The following is a 19,217-nucleotide window of genomic DNA, read 5'->3' as shown; positions in this document are numbered from 1 at the left end:
TCCCAGGGGACAGCACGCAGGACAGGCCCTGCCTGCAGCCAAGTGCGCCGCTGGACAGCAGGTTCAGGAGCGCTCACCGCCCTGCTCTGCGCTGAGACTGCCCCAGGCCCTGCGTGACCCCAGGGTCCAGGAAAGAGCAGGTCAGCCGGCCCTCGACACCCAGGAAGCTGATGGCAGCTAGGGGCGCCCCCCCACAGGGGCCACCAGCTGGACATGACAGTTGGGCTCCTTGTCGTCAAGCCTGCCCACCTCTCCTCGATGCCCCTGCCCTCTACAGGCCCTGGTGCCACCCCACCGCCCTGCCCCCTCGGCTTCCTGGTGACAAGGCAGTCCACTGCTTCTTAGGGACCCCCAGGGGCACCCCCTCTCCCGGGCCAGCAACACACACCTGCTGCCCTTGAGGCCGCCTTGGCCTAGGGTTCTTCGGGACTGGCTGCAGCCAGAGGACACCAAGGTGGGTATGGCCTGTGCTAACTGGAGACTGGGAGGGAGAAGCTGGCGGGAGCATCAGGGACTGGGTGGCAGGGCGGGGCACAGAGGATCTGTTCTTTGCTGGCGTCCCTCCCGTCTGGCCCAGCGTCTCCAGCTTCATGGGGCCTCTCCTTCAATCCTTAAAGCGAGCATCTTCCAGAAGAGGAAACCAAGGTTCAGAGAGGACCGCTGCCTTCCTAAGGCCACAGGCAGGGAGGAGGGAGCCAGCCTGCTTTGCCTTGTATAGAGCCCTCTGGGTGGGGCCCCAGCCTAGAGCTCTGGGTGCCCCACGGGCGGGCCGGGTGATGGCTGGGCCTGCAGAGAGCAGGGAAGCCTGGGCTTCACTGGGTCTGGGGTCTCTGGGAGCTTCTGGCAGGTTCTGCGTGTTTATCCGGCTCAGATCCCCTCTGGCCCAGGCGCTGCCCGAGTGCTGAGTTGGGCGACAGCTGCACCCCGGGGGGCGGGAGCCTGGCATGGTCACAGCCTGTCCCAGCGTCAGGTCAGGGCGGACCAGGAGCTCGCTGGGAGCAGGTCGGGGAGGCGGGCGGGAGAGAGGCTGGGTTCCTGGGCGGGGGGTGGGGGGCAGGTGAAGATGTAGATCTGCAGCGGAAGGGGGGGCAAGGGGGGAGGAGGGGGTGTAGGGAGACTTGGGGGGCCAGCGGGAGGCCGGCCACAGGCGAGGGATTCGGGAGGAACCGCAGGAGAGCAGAGTGGCACCAAGCTTGGAGCACAAGGGGCAGGCAGGCTCGGCTCCCAGAGCAAAGTGCACAGCTGGCCCTGGGCTGGCCAAGCTGCTGTTTCCTGCAGCCCTTGCTTCCACAGAAGCCCCCAGGGGCCCGCACGCAGAGATGGGACCGGAGCCCCCAGGCCTGTCCTTGGTGGGAGCCAGGCTCAGAAGGGCCGTCCTGAGTTCGGGGGGCCCCGGGTGTACGGCTGCCCCCAGTGGCCACTCACTGCAGCTGCCGCCCGGGTCTCCGGCTGATTCTGATCCCGCCCAGGCCCCCGCACCACCTGTGCAGACTCTGCCCAGGCCCCACCCCTGACTCCACCCCATGCCCCAAGACCCCACCCCTCCTCCCTGACTTGCACGTAGAACCCCAGGGCTAGAGTTTCGCCTTAGTCTCCAACCCTTCCTTCAGCCCAGCTCTGAGCAAGGGCCTACCTTGGCTGCCCCTCCTGGTGAGGGTCCCGGGTTGGCGAGCCCTGCCTCTGAAACTACCCTGGGGGAGGCGCAGACAGCCCCAAGTTCCCACTCACAGGCCTCCCCTGCTGGCGGCCCCCCACTCCTTGCCCAGGTCCTCCTGTGCCTCCCCTGCCTTCCTCTTCCTGGACCCTCTTCCCCTCTTTCTGCCCTGGGGCTCCCTTGACCTCTGCAAGCAGCCTCCAGTGGGAGCTCAGAGCTCATCCTGGCCTCCGCTGCCCACTCCTCCCCTTGCCCGGGTTCCCCCCTCCACCGTGTCCAGGACAAGGACGGCAGGGTGGCAGGGGCAGGCAGTGGGGGGCGGCCTGGGCAGGGCGTTGGGAGGAGGTCCCTCCCTGTGGCTCAGTCCCTTGGGGGCAGTGGAGACCCCTGCCTCTGCTGTGCTACCTCCCCAGCAGTGGTGAGGCCTCCGGGAGGCTCTGGGCCTCCCTGGGGAGGGCCGAGGCCTAGCTGGCTCCAGCCACTGCACGCAGGTTGGGGCAGGAGCTACAGCCATGGGCTCCTCCGGCAGAGGGCACCACCTTCCTGCTCTGGTCTTCCCAGAATTGAAACCCTGCAAGTCCTCGTCTGCTCCGGAACCTGCCATGGCTCCCCACTGCTCCCGTCCAGAGCAAACTCCACAGCGTACACCTAACGCTTGCGGAGATGAGCTGCAGGCACCAGCCCCCCACGCTGCTGGGCTGGCTGTGCAGCTGCTCTGAGGACCCTGCCCCTCAGGGGCAGCTTGGGGACCAAGCCAGGCTGCTCACACAAAGGTTCCGCGCAGGACTGGGGGCCGCAGGGGTGGGAGTAGGGGGATGTCTTCCTGGAGGAGGTGTCCCTGCCACCACAGCTCCCATGCTGCACTGCGGGTTCAGATGCAGCTTGGACAGGACCTGCCATCCCTGTGTCCCTGCAGGAACAGGGACAGTGGGAAGCCAATCATTTGCAGGGGCCAGGCTGCCAGTAACCAGAGCCTCTGGACTCACTGCCTCCCACAGCCTCCAGGAAGGGAATGGAGAAGAGAGGAATCTGGTCTCCAGGGCCTTGGCCAGCACTCACCTCCCTCCTGCCCAGGGGCTGCCCATTAGCTGCGTGAGTCCACCAGGAGTGCCCGTTAGAGCACTTAGTCTCCTGCCTTAGCAGTCTCCTCCGGCAAATGGGAATGATCGCCGGGCAGCTGACTCCTAGGGGCGTGTCAAGGAGCAGGAGATGGGGTGCGAGGGTGCGGAGGGCCCAGAGGGCCTATGGTCAGTGGGGAGGGGCGGGGAGCCTCCCACGCACCCGTGGTCTGCCATCTGCCAGGCTGAGTCTCTGCCAATGCCTCACCCCAACCTTGACATGGCACCACACCCCAGCCCCCCAGGCTTTGGCCTTGGCTGTCTCCTCTGCCGGGAAGCCCCTGCCCATCTCCTGGTGCTCCGCCTGCAGGGCCAGCGCCCCAGGAAGCCCCCCCTCTCTTTGTCCCAGCCCAGGCCACACAGGTTTTCGTGCCCACGACGTGTGCCCACATTAAGGGGGTCTGATTCATCTCAGTTTCCCCCGCAGCATCTAGAAGGGCTCCTGGCCCGGGGAAGATGCTGGCTAAGAGTTAGTGCTGCAGACTGAGCCTCAGTGTCCTCATCAGGGAAATCGGGGTGTCATGCTGTGCCCATGCTCAAGGAGGGGCCGGAGGGGGTCGGCAGGACTCTGCCGGGCCGGGAGAACCAGCCTCCTGCACCTTTACTGCCATGGGCTCCAGGCACCAGCCCCAGGGAGCCTGAGCCCCCGCCTGCGCCCCAGCTCCCATTTGCTCTGGGGCCGCCCTGGGCCTCACACTGCTTACCTCTGGAGCGGGACACAGACGCTGGCCCTGCCTCACCCCAAGTGGCTGCTGGGGACCAACACGAGTGTAGCCTCCAGCAGGACAGGGGCAGGGGTCACCAGGTCCCCACCTGCTTTCTCCCCTCCGATTTCACCTGCGGGCCCACCGTGCTCAGCCTCTCAGAGCAGGAGGGAGCAGGGGTCCCACAGGAGGACGGGAGATAACAGCGGGCGGGGCGCTTGGGAGGGGGTCCCCAGGGGAAGACCCCGGCCGTCCCTCCCCTCCCCGGGGCTGCAGGCAACGCGGCTGGTGCAGCGGAGCAGAGCCCGTGCTGGATGCGAGCGCAGAGAGCAAAGCCCCTCCCGGCGGCGCCCCACGCCCCCGCCCCTACCTCTGGCCCACGTCGCTGCCCACGGAGCCCCCGCCGCGGGCCGGCAGCAGCGGGCTGAGCCCGTGCGGCTCCTCGGGGGCCGAGGCGCCGGCCGGGGCGCTCCCCGGGCCCGCCTTGCCCTCGGACGGCGAGCGCGGCAGCTTGGCCCGCGCCATCCTGCCGGAGCGCACGGCGGCGGCGGCGGCGGCGGCGGCGGGAGGCGGGGGCGGAGCGGGCGCTACCATCTCCGCGCACCGCCCTGCGCTCCCCGCGCCGCCGCCGCAGTGGAACGGCCGGGGGGGGGGGGTGGCTGGGATGCTGAGGGGGGCGGCCGGGCTCCCTCCCGCCGCGATCGGGGGGCGACCAGCCTCGGCCCCCTCCCCATCCCCGGAGCGCAGAGGGCGCCCCACGTGGGAGCGGAGGGTCTCGGCGCCCCGGGCTGCGAGGGGTCTGCCTTCCAACGGAAGGAGTAGTAATAGTCACGCTGGCCCGCAGGGCGCCGGGGGGAGGGGAGGAATAGTAGCGTGGTGGCAGCTGGTGGCTCTTGGCCGGTCACCTCCGCAGGCGGGGGCTGCTGGAGGCGGGGACCCCGGGCGGCCTGTGGGTCCTGGGGACCCGGAGCCACTCGCACCTCCCAGCTCCCACCCCTGCCGCCCAGGTCTGGTGTGCCCAGCCCCACGGTCAGGGGGGACGCCACTGTCTGTCCTCCCTCCCGCAGGGACTCAGGGGCCGCCCCTGCCCCCACCTGCTCCCCTAAAGCATCCAGGGAGTCCATGGGGTCCTCCTTTACCAGTGCTCGCACTCGAGGCTCCATTCGGCGCGGGACATGGCATCCCAGACGCGGAGGAGGCAGCTACCAGTCCCCGGGGCCCGGTCTGCGCCCGACCCCCTGCCCGGTGAGCTCGGACCATCTCACGGAATAGACGGCTTGAGGAAGTGTGCAGCTGTCCGTTTGCAAAGGGGGGAAACCGAGGCGCTGAGGGAGGAAGTGGCTTCTGCTGGAGACCAGACAGGAAGGCAGGGAGAAGCCTCCCAGCTGGGGAAGCCTCTGCGCCCTGTTGCCACATTATGTGGCTTTTCTGCCCAATTCCTTCCAGTTTTGCAGACGAGGGAGGCCTGGGACTTGGGGGTGGGGGGTAGGGGGTAGAGGTGACTCGCCCAGGTGTTGGTGCTGGGAGGACCCAGGCTGAAGGCTGGCTGCCCTGGAGCCCACCTGGGTGCAGGGTGCTCAGAGGACAGCTGTGTAGGTTGCCCGGGGCCTCCAGACCCTCCCATCTGGTCCAAGCCCTGATGCCAGACCGGAGGCTCCAACCTGGCCAGCGGGCCGGCCTCTATTGCTTCACTCCTCTTGTGGCCTAGTAAACCACCAGGGCCCGGTGCGGACAGAAGGTCTGTGAGAGGAGGGTGGGCCTCCGTACCCCCAGCTCCCGGCCTGGCCTCCCCCCAGACAGTGCCGAGTCAGGATGAAGCCATTGGGTGGTCTCAGCAACACTCATACGTGCACTTCCCTGACCACCTTACACGTCCTGTCCCGTCCCCTTGTCCCGAACCTCCTCCGCCAACACAGGAGGCGGGGAGCGGGATGAGCTGACGTCAGCCACTCCTTGCCTCTCCTGGGGAGGGGGTGACATGGGAGCGACTGCAAAAAGGGAGGGCTTGAAGCACCTCCGGCCTGCTGGTGGGGGAGACACTGCAGTGCCTGTAAAGCAGGGCCAGCAGGACCGTGGGCACGGGCAGCACCCTCTCTGGGGCCCTGCTGAGGCCTCTCTGCCTGTGTCCGCGTGAGACAGGCTGGGGCCTGGGACCCTTTGCTGCAGTGCTTGCGCCTGGACACACCTCTCCTCCAGCAACAAAACACAAAGAGCCTAAAAACAATCACCTGCATGCTCAGGTGGGGCAAGTTATGGACAAAAGATACAGAAAGACCAAAAACCCAACGGCCACATCTGAAGAGCCGAGAGCAAAAACAGGGTGTCAGGAGCAATGCCTCTGTACTCGACACCACCAAAAAGGGGTGGGGGACCAACTAAACCATCCCTTCCAGCCCACGTCCTGGACACACGCCTACCCTCACCCTGTATAAAGATCCACGGGGCATGCTAAGCCACTTCAGTAGTGTCAGACTCTTTGCAACCCCACGGACTGTAGTCTGCCAGGGTCCTCTGTCCGTGGGATTCTCCAGGCAAGAGTACTGGAGTGGGTTGCCGTTTCTGTCTCCAGGGGATCTTCCCGACCCAGAGATCCAACCCGAGTCTCTTAACGTCTCCTGCACTGGCAGGCGGGTTCTTTACCACTAGCGCCACCTGGTGAACCCAAATCAGAAGGGAAATGACTGGCCGTGGAGTTACTGAGAGAGGGACGGCCCTGCCGGCAGAGACAGACGCGGAGCAGTGTCCAGGAGCTGACAGCTGTGGGAGACCCACACCCGAAGAATTGCTCATGTCCCCGTAGGGGCCCCAGCCCATTTGAAGCATTTAAAACAAATTTAGGAAATACTGAGAAACAGAATGATGAAAGGACTGCACACGGAGTTCCAGGAGAGACACAGATGCGTTGCACCCAGCTATCAATCCCACTGGTCTACCGGGCTTAAAGAATGAAGAAGGAATGCTTCAGGCAATAAGAGAGACAAAGCAAATCGGGGAAGGGCAGAGCACCCTGGCCTCAGGGGCTGGGGGAGGGGGTGGGGATGCGTTTCAGTTCGGGAAGATGACAGCAGCGGATGGTGGTGGCAGCTGCCCATTAAGAATATGCTGAGTGTATTTAAAAACAAAGACTGGAATGAGAGGCAAAGAAGGGACGCTGCACAAGGACCCAGGGTTCCCTGCAAGAAGACTGTGTAACAATTATAAATGCATGTGCACCCAACGTCTGTGCGGGCTCAGTCGTGTCCGTGACCCCATGGACTGTAGCCCGCCAGGCTCCTCTGTCCACGAGATTCTCCAGGCAAGAATACTGGAGTGGGCTGCCATTTCCTCCTCTAGGGGGATCTTCCCCACCCAGGGATCGAACCCACGTCTCCTCCGTTGGCAGGTGGATTCTTTACCACTGAGCCACCAGGGAATCCCTAGGTCAACTATACTTCGATTTAAAAGAAATTTAAAAAGAATATACTATCACAGAACTGTACACTCAAAAATGATTAAGATGGTGAGTTTTATATCGTGTATTTTTTATTTATTTATTTTTGGCTTGCTGGGTCTTTGTCGATGTGCACAGGCTGCCTCTGTACTCTCTAGTTGGGGTGCACAGGCTTCTCATTGTGATGGCTTCTCTTGTTGTGAAGCATATGCATTTTACACAATTTTTTAAAAATTGTGAAAAAAAGAAGTACAAAATCCAGTTGGACAGGCTCCCGCTAGCCCAAGAAGAGACAACTGAATATCAGACGGGACAAAGATGGGACTCCTCTGGCGATCCAGTGGTTAAGACTTTGCTTTCCATTGGATTACTGTGATATTGAATGGTTTGCCTTGGAATCGAACAGAGATCATTCTGTCGTTTTTGAGATTGCATCTAAGTACTGCATTTTGAATTCTTTTGTTGACCATGATGGCTACTCCATTTCTTCTAAGGGATTCCTGCCCACAGTAGTAGATATAATGGTCATCTGAGTTAAATTCACCCATTCCAGTCCATCTTAGTTCGCTGATTCCTAGGATGTCGACGTTCACTCTTGCCATCTCCTGTTTGACCGCTTCCAATTTGCCTTGATTCATGGACCTAACATCCCAGGTTCCTATGCAATACTTGCTCTTTATAGCATCGGACTTTGCTTCTATCACCAGTCACATCCACAGCTGGGTATCGTTTTTGCTTTGGCTCCATCCCATCATTCTTTCCGGAGTTATTTCTCCACTGATCTCCAGTAGCATATTGGGCACCTACTGACCTGGGGAGTTCATCTTTCAGTGTCCTATCTTTTTGCCTTTGCATACTGTTCATGGGGTTCTCAAGGCAAGAATACTGAAGTGGTTTGCCATGCCCTTCTCCAGTGGACCACATTCTGTCAGACCTCTCCACCATGACCCATCCGTCTTGGGTGGCCCCACACGGCATGGCTTAGTTTCACTGAGACAGACAAGAGACTCTGGGGAGATGCTTCTGTGTCTTTTCCAGCTTCTAGAGGCCCCCACATCCCCTGTCTGGGGCCCCGTGCTCACGTGGCTCTGGCCCCTGCCTCATCCTCCCGTCTCTCTCTTTGACTCTGGCCCTCCATCTCCCTCTTCTGAAAAGCCCTGTGACCCCACGGGGTCCACCCAGTGGTCCAGGATTACCACCTCATCTCAAGATTCTCAACCTCAGACTTCACTGGTGGTCCACGGGTTGGGACTCTGACCGCCAGTGCAGGGGACACAGGTTCAATCCCTGGTTCGGGGAAGATTCCGCACGCGGTGGAGCAACTGAGCCCGCACATTGCCGCTCCCGAGCCTGCGCTCTGCAGCAAGAGGCCACCGCGCCCACCGCCACTGGAGAAAGCCCGTCTGCAGCAGCCAAGACCCAGCGTGGCCGAATAAATAACTTTAAGATGTTCATCTCTTTCTTCTAAGGTAAGTACTTTTTTTTTTTTAAGATCCTTAATTTCAGCATATCTGCAAAGCCCCTCTTGTCACTTAAACTCCAAGGTCACACCCAGAAAGAAGAATCCAGTAAAAATACCCTCAGTTGTCATCGTGAAGCTGCTATAATACACTTTGAAAGCTAGTAATTAAAGGGAAAGGATTGAGCGTGTTTTCCTGCTTTTTTCAGCAGGAATTATGTTTCAGGGCTTTCAACCAGCTCCCATTGATGCAGGAAAACCACCAGTTAAAGAGGCATGTGGCTTATACTCAAGGAGGGCGGAGCAGAACAGGAAAGGAGCTTGTCCAAGCCTCCACGGAACGTGGGGCTCAGGGAGGCTGTCCCAGGGGGCTGCCCCACCTCAGCTGCAATGTAGAGGGGGAACACCTGGTCACCTGGTGACGGATCACTGCGCCTGACTGCCCAGTGCAAGGGCTGGGCTGTCATTACTAGCCAGAGTGTCCATCTGGCCATCTCTAATGGAGGGACAACCAGGACACAGGGCAATGTGGAGACCACAGTGGCACTTAAAACCTTTTGCCTGAAACATCCGAGTTCCATCCACCAGGCCTTCAGAACCAACATCCAGTTTATGAGAAATACTGGGGGTGGAGCAACACTCTGAACAACCTACCAAGAGACAGCCAGACACACAGACAGCAGAACCTTCTGCAGGACGAGAGGCCTGGCGTCTCAGCCACCTGTGCTGTGTGACAAACCGCCACCAACTTTGCAGCTTAAAGCAACACATTTATTATCTCTTGCCGTCTATTAGAAGGCTGGGCATGGCTTAGCTTGGTGTCTTGCTTAGGGTTCCATGTGCCTGAAATCAGCATTAGCAAGGCTGGATTTCCACCTGGAGCCTTGGGGAAAATCCACCTCCAGGCTCATCCAGTTGGTGGGATTAATTTCCTGGTGGTTGTAGGACTGAGTTTCCCTTTTCCTGTTGTCTGGCGGTGGCTCAGCTCCTAAAGGCTGCCCTCATCCCTTGGCCCCTCCGTCTTTAAAGCTGGCAATTGTGGGTCAGATACCCCTGTGCCTCAAAGCTTTTCTTCCTCTTCTGGCCAGAGAAAACACCCTGCTTTCAAAGGCCTACTGTGCTTAGAAAGGGCCCCCCATCCTGTTCATTACCTCAGCCAACTGATCAGTAACCTTACTTGTAATGCAAAATTGCCATGGGTATGAGCTTCCAGGAGAAATATCAACAACCCCAGACATGCAGATGATACCACTCTAATGGCAGAAAGTGAAGAGGAACTAAAGAGACTCTTGATGAGGGTGAAAAAGGAGAGTGAAAAGGCCGGCTTAAAACTCAACATTCAAAAAACTAATATCATGGCATCCAGTCCCACCACTTCATGGCAAATAGATGGAATAAAAGTAAAAGCAGTGACAGATTTTATTTTATGGAGCTCCAAAATCACTGTGGACAGTGACTGCAGCCATGAAATTAAAAGATGCTTGCTTCTTGGAAGGAAAGCTATGACAAACCTAGACAGCATATTAAAAAGCAGAGCCATCACTTTGCTGACAAAGGTCTGTATAGTGAAAGCTATGGTTTTCCAGAAGTCATGTATGGATGTGTGAGTTGGACCATACAGAGGGCTGAGGGCTGAAGAATTGATGCTTTCAAATTGTGGTGCTGGAGAAGACTTTTGAGAGTCCCTTGGACTGCAAGATCAATCAGTCAATCCTAAAGGAAATCAACCCTGAATATTCAATGGAAGGACTAATGGTGAAACTCCGATACTTTGGCCACCTGATGCGAAGAGCTGACTCATTGGAAAAGACCCTGATGCTGGGAAAGACTGAAGGAAAAGGAGAAGGGGGTGGCAGAGGATGAGACGGTTAGATAGCATCACCAACTCAGTGGACATGAATTAGAGCAAACTCTGGGAGACTGTGAAGGACAGGGAAGCCTGGTGTACTGCAGTCCATGGGGTCGCAAAGAGTTGGACACGACTTAGCGACGGAAGTGCAACATGAGCTTCCTAGGGTTGTGGGGCACAATCTGGATGGTGTGAACAACAGAAATTCATTCTCTTCCAGTTCTGGAGGCCGAGATCAAGGTGTCAGCAGGGCCTACTGCCTCTGAGGCCATGAGGGAGGATTGTTGCAGGTCTGTCTCCAAATTTCCCTTTTTAAAAAGGACATCAGTTGGACCTTCCCTGGTGGTCCAGGGGCTAAGACTCTGAACTCCCAATGCAGGGGCCTTGGGTTCTATCCCTGGTCAGGGAACTAGACCCCACATGCTGCAACTAAATATCCCACGTGCTGCACGGAAGACAGAAGATCCTGTATGCCACAACTAAGACCCAGCTCAGACAAACAAACAAAATTAAACACTAAAAAACGATGCTAATCATGTTGGATTAGGGCCCACCCTAATGACCTCCTGCTCATGTAATTATCTGTAAAGATCCTACTTCTAAATAAGGAGACATCTTGCCATCCTCACGGGGCTTGGGGATTAGGGTGGGGAGCTTGGGGGGACATACCTGGTAGGAGCCATTCTGGGTTAAAAGGAGTTAGCGAACCCTAATAACCAGATGCAACACAATATTCCTGGATGGAGCAAACCAGCTGTGAAGGTCAGGTTGGGGCCACCAGGGCAATGTCCTCCCCAAGCCAAGTATGTGCCGCCCCCTCCCTGGACTCTGCCGTGGCTGCAGACCCAGAGCTTGGAGCCATCTCCTCTCCCCACAAGCCCTCTGATCACCTCAGGGGCACCATTAGGGGGTCCCCAACTTCTCTGGGAAGATGCCTCCTCTCCTCCTGCCCCCTCTCCAGTCCAGACATGAGTCTCTGAAGTTAAAGTGAAGTGTTAGTCGTTCAGTCGTATCTGACTCTTTGTGACCCCATAGACTGTAGCCTACCAGGCTCCTCTGTCCACGGGACTCTCCAGGCAAGAATACTGGAGTGGGTGGCCATTCCCTTCTCCAGAGGATCTTCCCAACCCAGGGATTGAACCTGCGTCTCCTGCATTGCAGGCAGATTCTTTACTGTCTGAGCCACCAGGGAAGCCCTGGTCTCGGGAGATGCCCCATAAATGCCACATGAGATCTGTGCTTCCCAAAGGAGTCTCCCTTCCTAACAGTGGCCTGGGGACTGGCATGGCCACTGGGCTGGGGGTGGGGTGGGAGAGGCTTCCCCAGACCACTCAGCAGGTGGTACGTTTCCATCCCAGAGAAAAATGAGGTGACTTCTCCCTGACATTCACTGTCCCCCAAATGACTGAGATTTCCTGGTGTGTGTGTATCCTGGGGCAGCTGGAACAAGGGACCACGAATGAGTGACTTAACACAGAAATTTCTCGCACGGTTCTGGAGCCCAGAAGCCCAAAGTCAGCATCACTGGGCTGAAATCCAGTTGTCAAAGGGCCATGCTCCCTCCAGAGGCTCCAGGGGAGGATCCTTCCTGCCTCCTCCAGCTCCTGGAGGCCCCAGGGGGCTCTGGCTTGTGGCCATCACCTGTCTCTGTTCCATTCTCACATAGCTTCTCCTGTGTGTGAGTTCCTCTTCTTATAAGAACACCAGTCAGTGGATGTAGGGCCCACCCTAAATCTGAGATCATCCCATCTCGAGATCTTTACCTTAATGATTGACGCAAAGACCCTGTTTCCAAATAAGGTCACATCCCAGGTGCCAGTGGACATGAACTTGGGGGACACCATTCAAAGCACCGCAGGCCCCGTCCTGAGATTCCTCCTCTCGGCTGGAGACTTTGAGCTGGCCTTTTTCCTGCAGGATCTGCCTCCAGTCACCAGGGGCCTGCACCCCATGGATGTGGGGGAGGCGAGAGAGGCACGCTTTCCCTCCAGGGATCCTGGGATGCCCCAGGGCTTAAGGAATTTGAGATCGAGGCACAGCTTAACCCCCAGAAAGGGTACTGGCCATCTCTTTCGTAGTGTCCACTTTGTTCCCCAAGCCTGCTGTGGATGGAGTGTGTGTGTGTCCCCCCACAAACTCACATTGAAGCCCCAACCCCCAGAGTGACGGTGTTCAGAGGTGATGAGAGTTACTAATAGATGAGGTCCTGAGGGTGGGGCCCCGAGATGGGGTTAGTGTCCTCATGAGAGAACTTGCTCACTCTCTGTCTCTCGTGAGGACAGGCGGGAAGGTATCTGCACCTCAGGAAGAGGCCCTATCAGGAACCGCCCCCCCCTCCCAGGTTGGCATCTGATCTCAGACTTCCAGCTGCAGAACTGTGAGCAGTAACTGTCTGCTGGTGAGGCCCCCGGGTGGGGTTGTTTGTCACTCAGCTGGAGCTGCCTGAGCCGCAGCCTGGGCACTCTCATCTCCCTTTTTCACTCTGAGTGCACAGCATCGTCTACGGCAGTGGCACCTGGTGGGCAGCATATCAGGACTCTGATAACCTGCAGTTTGAAACCGAAACCGATCATGGTTTCCGAGAACCTGGAGGACGCTGGCTGTCCTCTCACTGGGCATCTGTGTCCTGCTTTGCACTAATTGGCAGGAATTTAATTTTGAGCCATGCACACAAGTCCCCAGGATGCAGGCTTCGAGGCAAAGAGATGCTCTGTGATGTACAAGGCCAGAGGGTGGGATGTGGACAAGGCTCCTGGGGACACCTGATTTGCTATCTCAAGAGTCTCCCCCAGGATTCCCAGGGTGTGGGCAAGGGGAGGCTGGGCCCCGCCTCATTGCAGAACTGCTGACACCTTCACTGATGTTCTCCTAATCCCAGGTCACTGAGAGCAGGCCCGTCTCACAAGTGGAGACCCGGGTCCAGGAGCCCTGCTGAATGCCCTCAGTGCCCACGGCTGGGCAAGATGCCCCCTGCTGCTCACATGTGTGTGTTCCCCCTCACCCTCCCTTGTTCCTTTCTCCTCCATCTCCTTACTGCCCATCCTGCCCACTCCTGGCCTCCCAGGTCTGGGGGCGACCCAAGTTCCCCACCCCACCTACAGGGAGGGACTCGGGGTAGGAGGGAAGTGGGAGCCCCGGCTGTCCCCCGTCCACCTCCCAGGACCCTGCTCTCTGGCGCGGACCCTAGGTGACAATGGGGCACAGAATCAGACCTGGCCCTAGTCCCCCAGTGGAGGGGGGAGATGTAAGCAAATGAGCCCCGGGCCCGGAAAATGCTGGATCAATCAGGATACAAGAATCAGGACCCTGCCTTGGGACAGAGCACACAGACTCAGTCAGGACCCAGAGCCACCCGGGCCTGTCCTCGATCTAATCACACAGAGGAAAGTGAGTCCCAGAGAGACGGGGACGTCCAGGGAGCAGCCTGGTGGCGTCTAGGGTCAGCTCCCAGCGTCCACGCGCCCAGCGCCCTCACCACTGTCTGTTCACCGTCAAAGGACCCTTGGCCTCAGGTGGGAAAGACCTGCATGGGCACAGGCATTTCAGGCCTGGGCATCGGGGGAAGTTGGGAGTGTTGGGGGCCTGTTGGAGAGGCTGCTGTGAGGGCGGCAGCTGTCCAGGGAGCTGGAGCAGCGCCCCAGGGGTGACCAGCTTACGCAGGGAGTGGGTCAGGCCTTGGGCCTGAACACCCAGGTGGCTGCTCTGGGCTAGGGAGGGCCTATAGTGGGAGGTGGGGGTTTTGGCTTTAGATCTACACTCTGGGGTGCTGGACGTGTCTCCACTACCACCCACCAGTCCTGTTCCGCATGGAGCTGAAGGTGGCAGGGGACCCCCAACCTGCCTGACCCCACCAGCCTGGGTCACAGTCATTTCCCAGGCCAGCCGTGTGCTCCGAGGCCTTCAGGTCTGCGATGGACACAGGGCCCTGGCCAGGGCAGGGCAAGGCCAGGGCGAGGAAGCGTGACCTGCCCCTGGGAGCCCCTCACTCCGTCCTGATCACAGCTGAGCAGAAGGAAGGCTCCGGGAGTTTAAGCCCAGGAGCCTGAGCTCAGCCCTGAGCAGGGCGAACCCTGGGGCCCTGGGCAGCTGGGTCTGCTCCAGAGCCAGCCTGCTTCAGCCTGGCCAGCACAGGGGTGGTCACCCTGCATGGTGACAGCATCCTGCTGCATACAAGGCTCAGGCCCAGAGGGACTGTGGGCCCCAGGCCCTGGTCCCCACCCTGGGTCAGGCCCAGCCACAACTCCCTGCTCCCCTTCCTCTCCGTGACCCCTCCAATCCTCTATCCCAGGGATCAGAGGCTGCACAGGCAGGTCACAGGACGCTCAGAGGTCAACATTGTCCCCCATGGCTCCCACCTCCTCCCTGAACAGCCCCTGCACCCAAGCAGTGACACCCCTGCAAGTTCCTGCCGTCTCGGGTCCTCGGGAAGGTCCTGAGCCCTGCAGGAGCCAGTGGAGAATGGTGTCCCTCCCCTCTGAATGGGCTTCCCTGATGGTTCATATGGTAAAGAACCTGCCTGCAACTCAGGAGACCCAGGTTTAATCCCTGTGCTGGGAGATACCCTGAAGAAGGGCATGGCGACCCTCTCCAATATTCTTGCCTGGAGAATCCCCATGGACAGAGGAGCCTGGCGGGCTACAGTCCATGAGGTCACAAAGAGTTGGATACAACTCAGTGACTAGGCACAGCACCCCCTCAATTCTGCTGCCCCCAGGCCGCCCCCACCCCCACCCTCTCCAGGGAGCCACTGGGGTGGGGGTCACACCTCCTCTCTGGACTTGGGAGCTCTCTCGGGACACCAAGAATTATCTTCAGGAGCTGGGCTGGGGGGGTGGCTGTGGGCCCAGCTGTGACTTCCTGCGCCTCGCACCCCTGGCCTCCTGGGCAGAGTCCACCACCTGGTGTCCTAAACACAGCGCCTGTTCCCAAAGCCCTGGACTGCCCTAGGCACCCACCCCCGGGGAATTCACCACCCCGAAAGGCTCCGGGTCTGACACAGGCCCGCTTGGAAGGGTCTTGGGGGTCTTCCAGGCTCAAGGACCCCCAGGACCCCAGGTGGACCTCGTGGGATCTGGGGCGAGGGGGGAACCTGGGGCAGGCGGTCCTTGGCTTTGCCGGATTCCCTGTCAAAGATCAGCCCTTGCATCTCTCCTGAGGAACCTGGGGTCCAGGACCTCAAGGCGGGGGCTACCCCAGGGTCCCCAGAGCACCCCTGAAGGACCGATGACAGTGCCCCAACCCCTCCCAAAGCTGCCTATGCAGAAACTAGCTGTGTGACTTTGGGGATCCCGTGGCTGGCCCAGCCCAGACTCCCCGCTAACTGTCCTGGAGGGTCTCAGAGAGCCAAGGTGGGGCTGGGGCACCCTGGAGAAGCAGAGAACCCGGCAAAGCTCCCTCCCAAGGAAAGCCGTCGGTGGGGGGCAGGCTGTTCCTCTCTGCAGGCTGGGGCTGAGTCGGGGGAGCGGGGAAGCAGGCAGGATGGTGGAGGGAGGATGGGGAGGTGGGAATGGAGGACGGGACACACGTGGCGGTGACCAGGACACGGGGGTGGGCAGACCCAGGCAGGGCCGAGTGGCGCAGGTGAAGGTGCCCCTCCTGCACACCTAAGGCTGCTTCTAAAGCTCCCCCACCCCGACCCCGGTCATGCCCGGCTCACAGCAGCCTGCAGCCCCGTTGGAGACTGCTGTTTAGCGACTGCAGATGAGGGCTCGAAGGGCGGGCTGCTCCTTGAGACCCCTGCCCCCACCTTGACTCCCCTGCACAGGGCTTCCCAGGTGGTGCTGTGGTAAAGAACCCACCTGCCACTGCAGAAGACATAAGAGATGAGGGTTTGATTCCTGGGTCGGGAAGATGTCCTAGAGAAGGAAATGACCGCCCACTCCGGTATTCTTGCCTGGAGAATCCCATGGACAGAGGAGTCTGGTGGGCTACAGTCTATGGGGTCGCACAGAGTCAGACATGACTGAAGTGACTTAGCACACGGCGGCCTGGCAGGTCTTTCCTCTCCTGGAGGGGCCTGGCTTTGCCCCTCAGCTGCCCGGAGCCCGGGGCTGCGGATCCACTTCTGCTCAGCTGAGCGGGGGGGCAGATGGTGCATACCTCCCGCCGAGACCCCAACTCTGAGCCCTGCCTGCCCCTCCCTGCAGCCAGCCTGGGAGCCACAGTGCCTAATGGTGGCCCCTGCAGGGTGGGGCAGAGGTCTGTCCTCAGGTCTCCCCTAGGCTCCCCGCAGGGCGGGCCTGTCTCTTGCCCGCCTTGGCTTGTTGTGTGAAACAGTGTTGCTCAGCCTCATGGGGACGGTCAGGCTGTTGTCGGAGGAGCTCAGGGAAATACGGGATGGGCCCTTCCGGGCAGTGCTCTGACCCCGGGAGGCCCGGCCTCCTCATCTCCCTGCAGAAGGCTGGCACCCGCCCCGGGAGAGGCACACATCCCTCGCCTGTCCCCCGCTGGATGTCTGGGAGCAAGGGCAGCGTGGACCCCGACAGGACCGCCCACGGTGGTGAGGGGTCCCTGCAGGCCAGGCTGGGTCCCGGTTGGACAGGCAGCTGGTGACGGCATGCAGGCCAGGAGCCCACCTGGCCGCCCTGCTCACCTGCAGTTCTGCCCACCCCAGCCCTTTGCGGATTCTGCCGCTTGTTGGAGATGAGCCTGCGGTGTGACGCCCGTGTTCCCTGCACGGCAGGGCATAGAGGGGCCCCTGCCCCCATAGGGCATCTCCCCAAGCTGGCGGAGGGGACTGATGCCTTGCGTCCGTGTTACAGACCAGGATGGGGAGGAATGCTGACAGTGACCAAAGCCCCATCTCAAAAGTGCTTTTCTGATCTCTGCACTGCTGCCCTATCTGGGCCAGGCTGTCATTAGCCCTCTGAGGAGGAGGGACAGGGTTGAGAGTGAGCAGGCTGGGAAGGCTCACCACCTCGCCAGGCCTGCAGGCCCTGAGCCATGCAGGAGGCCCTCAGACCCCCAAGTCCATCCCCCAGGACCAGGTGCCCCAGGTGCTCTGGAGGGGCCCCCGGGAGCTGCCCCTTGGTTCCTGGGATGAAGGCACAGTGAGCTGTCCTGGGCCAGGGCAGGGAGCCCCAGGCCCCAGGCCTTGGAGGGTCCAGGTGCCCTTCTGCCCAGAGCCCTGCTCCCCAGGAGCCCCGAGATCTGGCTTAGAGACTGTGAGGAGGGTCCTCTAGGAAGCTGGCTGCCCCCGGAGGCTCACCAGTCTTGGCTCTGCTCACCTCCGTGGCTGCCCCTCCCCACCAGGAGAGGCGGGGGGCCGCGGGGGTGCGGCCTCCTTCACCCACGTGGGCCGAGCCCCTCCTCCCTGCCAAGGCGGCAGAGTGTGAGGCTCTGGTGACTCAGGGCTGTGGCTTTATTCCCCTGGAGAACAGGAAGCCCACAGCCCTGCCCGCCCACTCACAGCCTGCCAGGAGCCGGGCAGCAGCACCCCCGCTCAGCCCGCAGAGGCCGCCCCGGGGCGAGTGAGCAGGGCCTGGAGAGGAGCCAGGCAGCAGGGATCCAGGGGCACGCCGGGGGGCGGGGAGCCCTACGCTCCCCCCTGTGGGGCAGAGAGAGGGCACAGCTCACCTCCCCCACCGCCCCTCCCCTGGGGTAATGCTGATTTACCTGCAGCCTTCACCTCCTCCTGTGGCCCCAGGAGCCTGTCCCAGGCCCACCCCCTGCCCCAAGGGGCTGTCCCTGAGGCACATGGATGCCCGCCTGAGCCCCCCAGCACCCGCTGAGTGTACCTGGCCCAGCTGGACAGACAGGCTGGCCTTCTTGGCCTCCAGTCTCTTGGACCCGGTGCCTGCTCCCTTCTCCCCTGCCCAGGACATGCCTTACCCCCTCTCCACACACCTGCAGGGGCCCCCGCAGGCCAGGTCCTCCACTCTGGGACCAGTGATGGGGGTGGGGGCCACGGGTACCGAGGAGGAGAGGGAGCTGAGGGAGGGAGGGGTCTCCACACACGTGGTCTTCCAGATGGGGGGCTCAGGTGATCTCAGGACATCCCCAGGAACCCCAAGCTGGTTTCTGGCACTGCCTGCCCCCATGAGACCTGTGAGCACGAGGGGCTCATGAGAGGCAAGACCCGTAGCCGCCTTTGGGCAAAGGTTTGAGAGAGAGAAGCTCCTCTGGGGGGGCTCCCTGAGCTGCCTGCTTGGAGGACTGGCCCCTTCCAGGCCCCCCACTGACTCACGCCCCTACCCCTCAAGGCTGGTACTCGGTGAGGACAGCCCCATGCCTCAAACACCCCCCTCCAGCCCCCACTGGGAACAGGGGCAGAATCACCTTGGGCAAACCAGCAGCCCCTGCCCCTCCTGCGGGCCCCCTGGCTGTCCCAAGGGCCAGCCATCCGCACCCAGGCCCTGTGCTCCTCTGTGGGGTGGACAAGGGGCCATTCCCCCAACAGCCTGGCCGAGGCCACGCTCCCCCTCTTTCTTGGTGACACCCCCTAGGGCCAGCCAGTCCTGCAGACACGAGTGCAAGGTCTCCATGCCCACCCGGGGACCACAGGGGTCTTTCCTCTGCTGGATTCACACACACACACACGCATGTGTGTATATACGTGCACACACACCGGGTCTCCAAACACCATATGCACACAAGCAGGAGGTCCCTGGGCCCAGCACACAGGCGGCTTTCACCCTGAAAACAAGGCCGAGGAGAACGGAGACTGGAGTTCTGCCAGGAATCAGGGGGCGGGACTGCTCATGGGGACCAGGTTTCCCCCTGGGGTGATGGACTGCTCTGGAAGTACATAGTGGTGATGATGTAAAGTTACCAAACATCAGTCTATATCTCAGAGGTTGTGTGTTTCATCATGATAAGAACCACAAGCCGTAGGGCCCAGGACACAGCGGGGCCTTCAGTATCAGCCTCCCAGGTCCCAGGGGATGGGGACAGCTTCCTCCAGGCGGACACAAGCCACCCTTGGCTGAAGGCGAGGACCTGCCATCCACTCCTGAAATCCGAGGGATGCGTCACTGCAATTACGTCAGCTGCAGTCACTGGCCA

The 19,217-nt window shown here is 60.5% G+C and overlaps 1 protein-coding gene across 8 annotated transcripts in view; it reads right to left on the bottom strand.

Annotated features, from left to right (window-relative positions):
- The window catches only part of KCNT1 (potassium sodium-activated channel subfamily T member 1), a 72,421-nt gene that overhangs the window by 39,669 nt on the left and 13,535 nt on the right, over nucleotides 1–19,217 (bottom strand). The window contains exons 1-2 of one of the 8 annotated variants that reach the window (XM_081590607.1): nucleotides 3,847–4,017; nucleotides 389–624 (exon numbers count right to left, since the gene is read on the bottom strand). The exons of 6 other annotated variants lie outside the window; for them this stretch is intronic. The gene's annotated coding sequence lies outside the window, so the exon portion shown is untranslated. Of the gene's footprint in view, nucleotides 1–388; nucleotides 625–3,846; nucleotides 4,018–19,217 lie in introns of those variants that run through there. One more of the 8 variants, XM_081590610.1, reaches the window with a different exon arrangement.

Source organism: Giraffa tippelskirchi, chromosome 4 (assembly GCF_054371585.1).
Source record: "Giraffa tippelskirchi isolate mGirTip1 chromosome 4, T2T-mGirTip1v1.2.pri, whole genome shotgun sequence".
NCBI classification, from domain to species: Eukaryota; Metazoa; Chordata; class Mammalia; order Artiodactyla; family Giraffidae; genus Giraffa; species Giraffa tippelskirchi.
Note: the sequence above shows the minus strand (reverse complement) of the source record. Positions and strands in the feature narration are given on the sequence as shown.